This window comes from Podarcis gaigeae, assembly GCF_964106915.1.
Source record: "Podarcis gaigeae genome assembly, chromosome: 15".
In the NCBI taxonomy this organism is placed as follows: Eukaryota; Metazoa; Chordata; class Lepidosauria; order Squamata; family Lacertidae; genus Podarcis; species Podarcis gaigeae.
Window position 1 is genome coordinate 11,924,580 of NC_139692.1, and position 12,370 is coordinate 11,936,949.

The 12,370-nt window shown below is 45.8% G+C and overlaps 1 protein-coding gene across 4 annotated transcripts in view; it reads right to left on the reverse strand.

The window, feature by feature from the left end:
* Positions 1 to 12,370, reverse strand: part of PKNOX2 (PBX/knotted 1 homeobox 2) — a 438,447-nt gene that overhangs the window by 379,418 nt on the left and 46,659 nt on the right. Inside the window, exon 1 of one of the 4 annotated variants that reach the window (XM_083713658.1) lies at positions 9,909 to 10,078. The exons of the other annotated variants lie outside the window; for them this stretch is intronic. The gene's annotated coding sequence lies outside the window, so the exon portion shown is untranslated. Of the gene's footprint in view, positions 1 to 9,908; positions 10,079 to 12,370 lie in introns of those variants that run through there. 4 annotated transcript variants of the gene reach the window in all.

A 12,370-nucleotide genomic window follows, 5' to 3' on the forward strand; every position in this document is an offset into this window, starting at 1 on the left:
CAAACCTCAAAGTGGTTTACAAAAGAGAGTAGAACAATCAAATTATTGATAAAAAGGATTAAAAACGAGTATTTAAAACATTCAATGAATAGTTTAAATCGGCAATAAGCTAAAACCAGATCAAAACACATGACAGCTTCTATTCGTCTGGATAGGGTTCCCTAACAAAAAACAGTTTTTAGCAAGTGCCCGAAAGAGTAGAGTGAAAACATGCCCCTGATATAAATAGGGAGGGAGTTCCAACATCTCAAAGCAACATTTAGTACACCTCAAAGCAATTTCAGACTAAATAAATTAATAATAATAATAATAATAATAATAATAATAATAATAATAATAATAATTTATTTATACCCTGCCCATCTGGCTGAGTTTCCCCAGGCCCTCTGGGCGGCTCCCAATCAAGTGTTAAAAACAATACCGCGTTAAATATTAAAAACTTCCCTAAACAGGGCTGCCTTCAGATGTCTTTTAAAGATAGGATAGCTGCTTATTTCCTTCACATATGAAGGGAGGGTGTTCCACAGGGTGGGCACCACTACTGAGAAGCCCCTCTGTCTGGTTCCCTGTAACCTTACTTCTCGCAATGAGGGAACCGCCAGAAGGCCCTCAGCGCTGGATCTCAGTGTCCAGGCTGAACGATAGGGGTGGAGACGCTTCTTTAGGTATTCAGAATAAATTCAACAATAAAAAGCAATGTCATATATTTGCCTGTGCCATGTGCCCCTTACCTAGCCTACCCCACTTCCCACCCAGAACCACTGCAATTGAGGGCCCCCCTGCTTTCTCCAGCTCCTCTCCTCCCAGACACAACTTCCCTCTGTTTGGTGGTAAGGTGCTTTGGGTTGTCTTGGGCAAGAAAAAGCGACTGACAAATTTCAAATCCAAGACAGACACAGACTGGGATAAATATCTCCACTTAAAAAGCTTGCTGGGAAAAACTGAAGGTCTTCAGTAGAGGCCCCAAACACAGCCAAGAATAGACAATCCTCTACTGAGGGCCATGCCCTCTGTTGCTGTAAACTTGCACGTTTAAGGAATAGTTGTCCAAAAGAAGGGGTGGGGAATTAGATCATGGGCCAATCTTAGCCCACCAGGCCATTTTCCCCAACCTACACCCACCCACCCACCCACCCATCAGCTGTCGTCACTGGTGATGGAGCCAAGCAGCTCATTGCAATCACCTCCCTTCCAAATCTGTGAAACCCAGGTAGCACAACCAATCATGACTTTTCAGTAGCCCTGGTCTATTTCACCCATTGACTGAGAAGCACGGCAACATCAACGTAGACTCATGAAAGTTTAGCGTCAGGAGTCCGCAATATTGGGCATGGGCCAAGACTTACACCCCAGCAGGGGAGCTCTAGAGTCTGCCCACGTCAGCTGCTCACCTGCCTTCTTCAGATACATAGCAGCTGTTTAGAAGCTGGAACATTTTAGGCAATTTATACCTAAAATGAAAGAAGTTCAGTAAGAGAAGGGACTGGTTTCAGAAAGTTAAAAAATACCAGTTTGTTTGTTTTTATCCCATCGGCCTTAAATGTCATTACTGACTTGAACCAAGACTTTTAGCACATACCTATGCCTTGATTTAAGTGTGAGTCATTGCATCATGAAACAGACGCACAAACACAACACCACCATGACTGGAGACTCCAGCAAGCTCAAGCTGGAAGAGCTGAGAGGAGGGGGCAAATATTAGATGGTTGATTATGGAATACAGTGGTACCTCGGGATACAAACACCTCGGGTTGCAGACTCCGCTAACCCAGAAGCAGTACCTTGGGTTAAGAACTTTACCTCAGGATGAGAACAGAAATTGCACGCTGGCAGCACGGCAGCAGCGGGAGGCCCCATTAGCAAAAGTGGTACCTCAGGTTAAGAACAGTTTCAGGTTAAGAACAGACCTCCGGAACGAATTAAATTCGTAACCAAAGGTACCACTGTACACTTTGGGATAGATCAGGGTCTTTGGTGGGTACTTCAAAACACTTGGGGCCAACAGGTCCACCACACAATTTTGCATATGCTAATTTATAATTTCTTCCGGGAAATTAAGATGCTGAGTGGCAGAGGTCTCATAGCACTGCAAACAGAAGCCCTATAAGTTAAGGGGGAAAAGGGAAGAAGTACAAGGAGATACGGGGTTCGCCAGACTAGTTCCAGCACTGGTGACTTCAAGGATAGATTACTGCAATGCTCTCCATGTGGGGCTTCCATTGCATTTGATCCAGAGGCTGCACAATGATGTAGAGTGGGTCTGGTTGTTGACAGGAGATAGACCTTGTCATGTCATGCTCAGAGATCTGTGTTGGTTGCTGATTTGCCACCCAGTCAAGTTCAAGGTGTTACTATTTAGTATATAAAACTCTTAACAATCTGGGATCTGTTTACCTGCAAGATCACCTTTCCCCATATATGCCCACTCAACCAACCACTGTGATCTGCAGAAGTGCTACTGTTCTGCAGGTGCCATATAATATCTGTTGTGCCCCGAGGCCCCCAAGCACTTCACCTGAAATAACTTCACACTGACACGTCATTAGTTTAAGTTATTGGGCAAAATTTAGGCCACAACTTTATTGATTACAGCAAAGTGAGCGGTGTTGGCTTAGGCATTGGCAACAGACTATAACTGACTCCTGCCTCTCTGTTTGGAAGTCTGGAAAGGTAACACCAAACGAGGGAGCAACATCGATGAAGACCAACGAAGCTCACCCTCGGGTTCCTGTGGTCCTGGCATGGCCCTAGCCCCTCAAGCGGACTTCAGACGACATCCAGGACCCCCAGATTCCTTTACCAGAATACCCTTCTTCATGGAGGGGCAGGTGATGGCTGCACTTCCCCTCCCACACACTTCAATAAGCCAATGCCTAACCGCCAAACCTTACAAAGTTGTGACAATTGCTAAGGGGGTAGGCAAAAACCAAGTGGCTACATCCAATCTGCCAAATGGAAAAATTCCTACCCAGCCCCTGCTCCAAAGCAGGAGACCCAGTCCAAAGCAAGGACAAAGCAGCAGCAGCTAAAATTAGGGAGGGAGGGCGGGTGTTCGGGAGCAGGATGCAAGTTCCCTCAGTTACGCCGCACTGCTGCTTTTATAGGCCCCAAGAATCGCGCCAACTGCCCTGATTGGCCCAAACAGCCCGGGCCCAACGGTTAAGGCTTGGGCCACGCCTGGCAACAACTCTCCCCGTGGGGGTGGCTTAGGGGCCTGCGCGCAACCAGGACCCTCATTAAGGAGGATCCCATTTCTGCATTTGAAGAATTAATCTTTCGGTGTGACAGCGCTGAAACTTTGGAACTCCTTACCTATTGACATCAGGCAAGTGCCTTCCTTCCACTATTTTCGGTGCCTGCTTAAAACTTTGTTTTGTTTTGTTCGGGCAAGTCTATTCAGACACACAGATGTTACATGTGTTTTAATCTTTTAAATGTCTTAATACCTTTTTTCAATCCATACTTTCTAATGTTTCATTTTATACCATTGTAAACTGTTTTGAGCTGTTTTGATTTGTTGTTACAACCAAACAGTGTCTAAATTTAGTAAAATAAATATTAATTAAAGGACAACCCCCCCCTAACGCCAGATCACAAGAGGACATCTAGTATCTAATGAGTCCTGCAGGTCCCACATTTGTAGCACAACTATCTCAAAACCCTAAGAAAAACATGCATTTATTACATGAGCGCCCATCCTCCTCCCCCCCCTTCTCCACTAAACTGATTAATTAAATTAATACAAAGACTGTCTTGTTGGGCACTCTCGTCTCTCTGCTTTTCTGCTCCCTTTTTTTTTTTTTTTTTTAGCCAGCCAGGCAAACAGGAAACAAAGGGTTTAATTCTGTCTGGTTTCATGAAGGGTGCTGTATGTCATGGCCAGGTGCTGGAACCCAGCCAGCTTCTTGGACCAGCAGCAACAAGGCTGTTAGACAGACCCCCTCAGCTCCAGTCCCAAATTAAAAAATAAATATATCCAACCAGGCACACACACACACACGCAATCAGCAAGTGAAGGCAGCCTGAGAACCAGCTCCAAATACCAGCACAGTAGGGAACTGGCAGAGCAAGCGCAGAGAAATATTAAGAGAGCATTTGAAGGCAAACAAGCAAACGGCAAAAAGCAAAATAACTCGAAAGGGAAGAATGTGGAGTCTGTGCCCTGCGCTAATCCAGGATCAGAATGGTATCTGCCATCTATTCAGTGACACATCACATCTGCTAAGCACGTTGCAAACGGCACCTCACTTTATTAAACAGTCAGGCTGTTGGCTCAAATTTGCCTTGCTCCAGGAGGGCCTAACCTGAAAAGCAATTTGACGATACTGAAATAACTTGCATTCACAACTGATCACCCTGCCCCTCCAAATCATGAGTTAAAAATCGAGACAAGTGTCCCGTTTTATTTAGGACCAGCACATCTCTGCATCATCTATGGTAATTTGGAAAAAAGGTGAGATGTAAAGCAGGGTGGGGAGGCTTTCTTAGAACTGATAAAAAACTTAAGAAGGTTCTTTTAAATACAGTGGTACCTCGGAAGTCAAAAGGAATCCGTTCCGGAAGTCTGTTCGACTTCCAAAACGTTCAGAAACCAAGGCAAGGCTTCTGATTGGCTGCAAGAAGCCGCAGAAGTTGCGTCCGATGTTGGGGTTCCAAAGAACGTTCGCAAACCGAAACACTCACTTCCAGGTTTGTGGCATTCGTGAGCCAAAACGCCTAAATACCAAGGTGTTTGGGATCCAAGGTACAACTGTAATATCAAACGGCAGTGTTTTTTTTTTAAATGCTTGATATTGTATTATGTTTTTATATGTTTTTTATGATGTTAGCATCTGAGCCCAGCCTCGGCTGGGGAGGGTGGGATACAAATTATTATTATTATTATTATTATTATTATTATTATTATTATTATTAGTGTTGGAAGCTTCCCAAAGTGCCTGCAGCAACCCAGCAAGATGGGCAGGATATAAATAATCAAAATTTTGTTGTTGTTGCTTTTGCTTTTGCTGCTGCTGCTAATTCACAAACTTTTTGGTATGGCAACACACAAGTCCACATTCATTTGTCCTGGTGACAAATGGCATTATTGCCACAAGTGTCAGTGCAGCCTTATAATATGGCAACAAAACAAAAAGTTGTTAGTGGCATCCATCGTACCAGGATTATTTTGGTTTTACTTATAAAAGCCTACGCAGGTTTTGTGATCCCCTTGCAGGTTGCAACCTGCAGTTTAGGAAACACTCACTGACCTAGGCAAGTCAGTATCTGTGGGTCCTACTTCGCAGACCTCTGTTTGAGGGACTCTCCATAAATATAAAGAGTCTTGAGGGAGAGCAAGACAGGCACTAGCAGCGAGTATCTGGACAGCAATCTGAACACTAAAGTGTAGATACAGAGGAATTTAATCCGTGAAAATAGGATACACAAACGCATTGCCTTGGGGTTCACTGGTTTGCAAAAATGTGTACAGGAAACTCCACATGTACACAGGAGTACATGGCACAGCATGCAGATGTAAAATAGTGTATAATCGGAACACCCATTGAAAAAGCTTCAAGCACCCCGTTCTCCCCTCCTGCCCCAGTCCACCCCTTTTTGTGATGTTTCTGGGTTACTTCCGAGTTTGGTGCCATGTGCACATGCGGAGTCATGCACATATTAGGTGTGCCTAAATCAGTTTTATATTAGACAAAGGTACCTGTCAGGGAACTGCCATCAAGGCCAGAGGGAGAGAGCGGGCTCCAGAGGGATTCCAGAAAGCGTCCCGGGATGGGGAGAGGCAGCCCATCTTCTGGGGAAGGGAATCAGCGTAGCACCAGTGGAGAAGGGGGCAGATGGGGGAATCGGCGAGGTGGTCCCATGACTCCTCGCCGGGGACCAGCAGGGAGAGTAAGGGTCCTCCGCTGCCCACACCCTCCTTGCGCAGAAGGCTTCCACGCAGGGAGAGTAGGCGGAGACTAGGCATCAAAGAGCTTCTTTGCTGGAAGAAGTTCAAGAAACGCCCACTGACGGATTCTGCCAGCGATTGAGACAGCCACGGGTAAGTGGCTGTCTGAACAGAAAAGGTTCACTCAGGCAACCCAGCCAGGTGTGGCGCCAGTTTACGCACGAGCAACCCCTAGAACCAGTACAGTACCTAACATGTGGCTGCCCTCGAAGCCGAAACTGCATTTGGTGGAAAATGAAGCCGTCAGATTACTGGCTGGAGTTCTGTTTAGCTCTTACAACCCTTGCGTTAAGGCAGCTGCACTGGTTCTCAGTGAATTTCCAGGTCCAATTCAAGGTGTTCTTGTTAGTCTTCAAGGCCCTAAATGACTCTGACCCCAATACCTGAAAGGCTGTCTCCTTCCCTCCAAACTCTGCCAAGATCAACAGAGGAGGCCCTCTTGGTAGTTCCTCTGCCCCCAGAGACTTGATGGGGGCAAGAGAGGGTCTTCTCTGTGGCACATCCTGAGTTGTCCACACAGAAGTGTGTCTGTCACCTTTATTATACAACTGAACATGCACCTCTTTACCCTGGCTTCTGACACTTGAAGGGCATATTTGTGGGACTCACCCTATTTTCACAGTTGTGTGTTCAGACCCAGAGACTCCCTCCTAAATAAAGACACATTTGACTCAAATTTTAGTTTTGGTTTTTGGCAGAATTTAGGCCACAACTTTATTGATTGCAGAAAAGTGAGTGGTTGCAATAGGCTCCGGTTCGACTAGCTCCCTGCACCCTTGCAGGTAGTGCTGACCCAGAGCTCTATCATAGGTCAGCCAAAGGTGAACACCTGAGGAAGGTGAAAAGCCTGGGAACAGACTCTATTCACTCCCCAGATGCTCCCCTGGACTCAGGCACGGGCACAACCCCCTCTCGGGGGTGGACCAAACCAAGTTGAGTCCCTGGATTCCTTTAACGGAATACCCTTCACATAGGGATGGTGAGACTGTTCTCCTATCCCTATCACATGAACCAGAGCCTATCTGCTCCCTTACAAGTTGTGATGAATTGCTACGGGGCAGACGAAACCCAAACGGCAACAGCCAATCAGCCAAGTGGGAAAATTCCTGCTGTGCCTCTGTCCCAATGACAGACAACACACGACGGCATAGCAAGGTCAAGCGCAAAAGGCCCTAAAATTAGGGAGAGGTGGGCGGGTGTTCTGATGCCCAAGCTGAAAGAGGAAGCTCTGGGTCACATGCATGGGTTTATATAGGTCCCTCAATCCGTTTAGACTGCAACCCCATTGGCCAGATTGAAACCCAGCATCGAGGGACCTACCAATCGGGTGTTGTGGCTATCCAATGGACCCACCCACAACCAAGAGGTCAGTCTCCAGATCTCACCGCAACACGTGCCCTCTTTTAGGGAGGACACAATTTGTTTTAAATTGTTTTTAATATGGTCTTTCACTGTTGCAACCTGCCCTGGGATCTTAGGGTGAAGGGCATGTAATTAATAATCACAATAATGTGTACCTGAGGAGAAATGCTCGCTAAAAATTCTAATGAATGCTCATGGGGAGTTTATAAATAAATAAATCAATAAATGAATCATGAAGCAATGTGGAAGTGTGGAGAACTGAACACAGGACTGGAAAAAAACCGAGATGCTGAGGGAAACCAAAACTGAAAGATTGGCCCATCCCTAGTCTAGGTACATACACACAGAAGACAATGAAGTCCTTATAAGTTATATATTTTCATGACCTAAAAGGTCTCCTCGCTCTTGTCACCACTACAGGTGGGAAACAGACGGCACGCAGACCTTAAGAAAAAGTGTTTGAGGGAGGGGAAAAGTCCTAGACCCACCCAAGGACATAAACACAATCAATGACTGCATTGTCAAGCAACTGACTCTTACCGCCACACAGTTCTCCAGGCAGAAGTCAGAAAGCACAAATTTAGGCTGTGATTTGATACAAATGGACAAAGTGGCAGGTACCTGCAGATAGCAGCAGGCATATCCTTGTATGTTTGTCAGTATGAAGAAGGAAAGCAAGGGAAGGGTACATTTATATCAGGAGAGAACGGCTTCCCATCATGTGGTAAGCGCAGAGTGAGCTAGTCCCACTAAAGGATTTCGAAAGCTGTATCTTCTGATGGCGGTGGGGCACAGGCATCGACACTTGTGAAGTGCAAACCTTTTCCTTTCACAAGGTTGCTTATGAAAGGGCCAAACCAGATGGGATGCTAAATACGCAAAGTTGCATCCAATGTTGGTCCGGCTCAGAGTAGACCCATTGAAATCGATGGACATAACTTAGATCTTTTATTTTTCAACAGGTCTCCTCTGAGTAGAATTTGGTTGCATATAATCCATTGGATCGTATCAAACTAGCTTCTACTCAAAGTAGACCACTGAAATTAAAGGACATAAGTTAGGGCCAAGATTATCCAAACCACCTGTCATGTATTCAGGTCAACTCTGTTCAGTTTATACATCGCTTCATACAGCCAGAAGGAGTCCACATAGTGATTTACAGCAACAGCAACATACACACACAATAAATATCCTTTAAAACCAAACAAATGTACGGAAATGCTGTGGCAACCAGGGGAGCCAACTTGAATAAAATATTGTGGGGGCCCAGGTAAGCCCTGCCTCACATAATCAATCACATGATGTAGCTCACACACACAATTTGAATGGGAATGCCCGTCAACTTTGAGGAGGCCCAGCCCCCTCAAATATTTTATTGTGGGGGCCGAAAGCCCTCACGGTCCCTAGGAGTTGGCTCCTATGGTGGCAACAAATATTCACCCAACGCAAAATAACCACCCCACCCACATGAAAAAATATCAACCAAAAGCCAGGCCATTTTAAAGCTGTCCTAATGCCCAAGTGAGTGAAGATGTCTTTGTGTGGGGCCAGGATGACAAAATTGGGGCTAGGCGAGCCTCTCCTGATTTTTTTAATAGGGGCTAACTCAGAAAAGAAATGGGAGGCAGGTGGCGCTGTGGTCTAAACCACAGAGCCTAGGGCTTGCCGATCAGAAGGTCAGCGGTTCGAAACCCCGTGATGGGGTGAGCCCCCGTTGTTCGGTCCCAGCTCCTGCCCACTTAGCAGTTCAAAAGCATGTCAAAATGCAAGTAGATAAATAGGTACTGCTCTGGCGGGAAGGTAAACGGCGTTTCCGTGCGCTGCTCTGGTTTGCCAGATGATACGGAAGCTGTCTACAGACAAATGCTGGCTCCCTCAGCCTATAGAGCAAGATGAGCGCACAACCCCAGAGCTGTCCATGACTGGACCTAATGGTCGGGGTACCTTTACCTTTAACTCAGAAAAGACCCATTCTCTTCTTTCTACCCTCCAAACATCTATTGTAAGGGAAAACAATAGGGAAAACACAGTACAGTGGTACCTCAGGTTAAGAACTTAATTCGTTCTGGAGGTCCTTTCTTAACCTGAGGTACCACTTATCTTATGGGGCCTCCTGCCGCCACGGCGCGATTTCTGTTCTCATCCTGAAGCAAAGTTCTTAACCCAAGGTACTATTTCTGGGTTAGCAGAGTCTGTAACCTGAAGCGTCTGTAACCCAAAGTTCCACTGTATAGGGCCTCAGATATTGGTCCCAGTGCTTATATAGGGAACGGGGTCGAGGTCCTGAGCCATGCAAGGTGTTACGGGTCAAAACCAGCCTTTTGAATTGTGTCTGGGATTTTTTAGGGCAGCAAAGGAGCTTTTGGAACACCTCTGCCACACTTAAAATGTGACCACGCTGAGAGATTGCTGGTGTGGCTGGATTCAAGCATGCAAGAACAATGAAGAAGAAAAAATGAAAGGGGGAATGGAAATCCCACATAAAACCGCTAAGCAAAAGACAAGATAGCCTCCTGCATTACAGGCGCAACGTCTCAGCAACTGACATAAGGAGCTGACTTTGTTTTCACTTCTAAAAATAAAGAGGTTGGCAACTCACAAGAAGATCAAACTGGGACAGTCTTTCTTCTCGCTAACTCGAAGTGCCGAACAGCTCCCCTCCCCTACCGAGACAGCTTCCCCACAGAATCTCAGCAATTGACTTAAGCCTAAAATGAAAAGGCCCCCCAACTGCAAGAGGCAGCATGTGTACAGTATTCATCTCTGTTCTATTTGCGGTAATAGGCCTGCCCTCCAAAGAGAGAAGGAGAGAGAGAGAGAGAGAGAGAGAGAGAGAGAGAGAGAGAGAGAGTCAGAGGCTGCCTCATGCCAAATTTTGCAACAATACGACCGGCTCTGCGAAAAAGGAACTCCCACTTGAGCTGAGCCTTCCAAACTCACGGCATGCAGGGACCTCAACTTGACAAGTGAAGATCATAGACCAGAGATTATGCACTAAGCCCCTCTAAGGGTACAATTAATTCTGAGTGAAAAGGCTTCTGTAATTCACACAGAGATAACAGCAGATTTCCCCAGTAATATCAGCCTGGAAAATTCGGTCTCTGTATAACAAAATCCAAACATAAATTGTTGCAGGAAAACAATAAGATGACCTACCTTGAGATCACCTTGGCTCCCTTCCAGGTGTTCTACCAGCAATGCTACTAAGCCAGATTGTTCACTTAACTACCCCCTAGTGAAATAGGTTTATTTGGTGCTTTTAGCATACATATTCCCTTAGGAGTCTCCATCCCAGCAGTTTTGAGATGTTTGGCTTCGGGGCGGGGGGTGGATGTGAGGAGGGGTGAAGAGAGAAAAGGTAAATCGGTGCTTTGACTGCTTCCCTGTCTAGAAAGAGATATTTGAAGCTATCAACACTGGAGGATGGAGAGGAATTATTCAGCATGATACAAAGCTGTGTGCACCATCTGGGAGGCAGAAAAGAAGAGGATGGAGTTCACATCACAAAATGCAGTATTTGGTAGCAAGGAGCTTTTCTGAATGGTCTATTATTAGATAGTGGGATTTCCACCCAAGGGAAATGGGGGGAACCCTATTGCTAAAGAAACAGAAAGCCAAGGTCCACTTACTGAGTTACTTCACAATAATAAAAAGCTTCAATAGATGATATCCATTGTTTTCCAGTCCAGCTCGGTGCCAGCTCCAGTGCCTTCCACAAAATGGGCCATGTGAGCTTCTAAGGTCTTGCAGTCCCATCTTTTCCTTGGACCCAAGTGAGGGAGGGGACCCATGCAAGTATTCTAGCATCACAGTTCCACTGATTCCAATTATTGCTATACTCAATATTTGATTCCTGATCTCGTTAGCTGCACAGAAATGGCTGGTTCTGGCATAAGATTTTACATACAAAGGATCATACCCGGGACTCCTAAAATATATGCCAGGATGTTATTGTCTTTGGAATGGTCATCCATGGACTTTCCTCAAAAACAATCCCATGAATCGATTGTTCCATTGTTGATTTTAACACAGAATCAACACACAGGGTTGGGTTACATCTATTTGCTCTGCTCACACATTTATCAAATGCCTTTCTAGTACAAGATGCTCAAAGGAACGGACAAATATTCCAACGACAATGAACAATAAAGTATCTTTAAAAGGCTGTATGGTGAAACACTCAGACATTATGTAATCACATGTCTACATTTATATGGGGTGTGTGAGTTGTTAGGGGAGAGGTAGTGTATCTGATGAGAGAATGTTGTGCTCCTTCTGGGGTAGTTTGTCCACCTTTGGTCCCCACTCTGCACTCAGATCTGACCTTTGGCTCCTAAAAGCTGTCAACACACGAGAGCCTCCACACCCTGGAAAACAGCTTTGACTGGCTGGCTAAACCAGATGAGGGTAACTGATGGGTCTGAAACCCTCAGTGAGTTTGGAACTTCCCCTGCATGCAAAGAGAAGCTCTGGCAGATTGAGTGGACAAGACCAATAGTGTGTCCAATGGTCAAGAACGTGGGGGCCGATGGGGCTTGTCAACTTGGGAAGGTAGCCCATCTAGGAGAAGGAAAACTCTGCTCTTAAACCAGGGGTCAGCAAACCTTTTCAGCAGGGGGCCGGTCCACTGTTCGTCAGACCTTGGGGGGGGGGGGAAATGAACGAATTCCTATGCCCCACAAATAACCCAGAGATGCATTTTAAATAAAAGGACACAATCAAGAAGGACACTGACAAACTGGAACGTGTCCAGAGGAGGGCAACCAAAATGGTCAAAGGCCTGGAAACGATGCCTTATGAGGAACGGCTAAGGGAGCTGGGCATGTTTAGCCTGGAGAAGAGGAGGTTAAGGGGTGATATGATAGCCATGTTCAAATATATAAAAGGATGTCACATAGAGGAGGGGGAAAGGTTGTTTTCTGACACGGAGCAATGGATCCAAACTACAAGAAAGAAGATTCCACCTCAACATTAGGAAGAACTTCCTGACAGTAAGAGCTGTTTGACAGTGGAATTTGCTGCCAAGGAGTGTGGTGGAGTCTCCTTCTTTGGAGGTCTTTA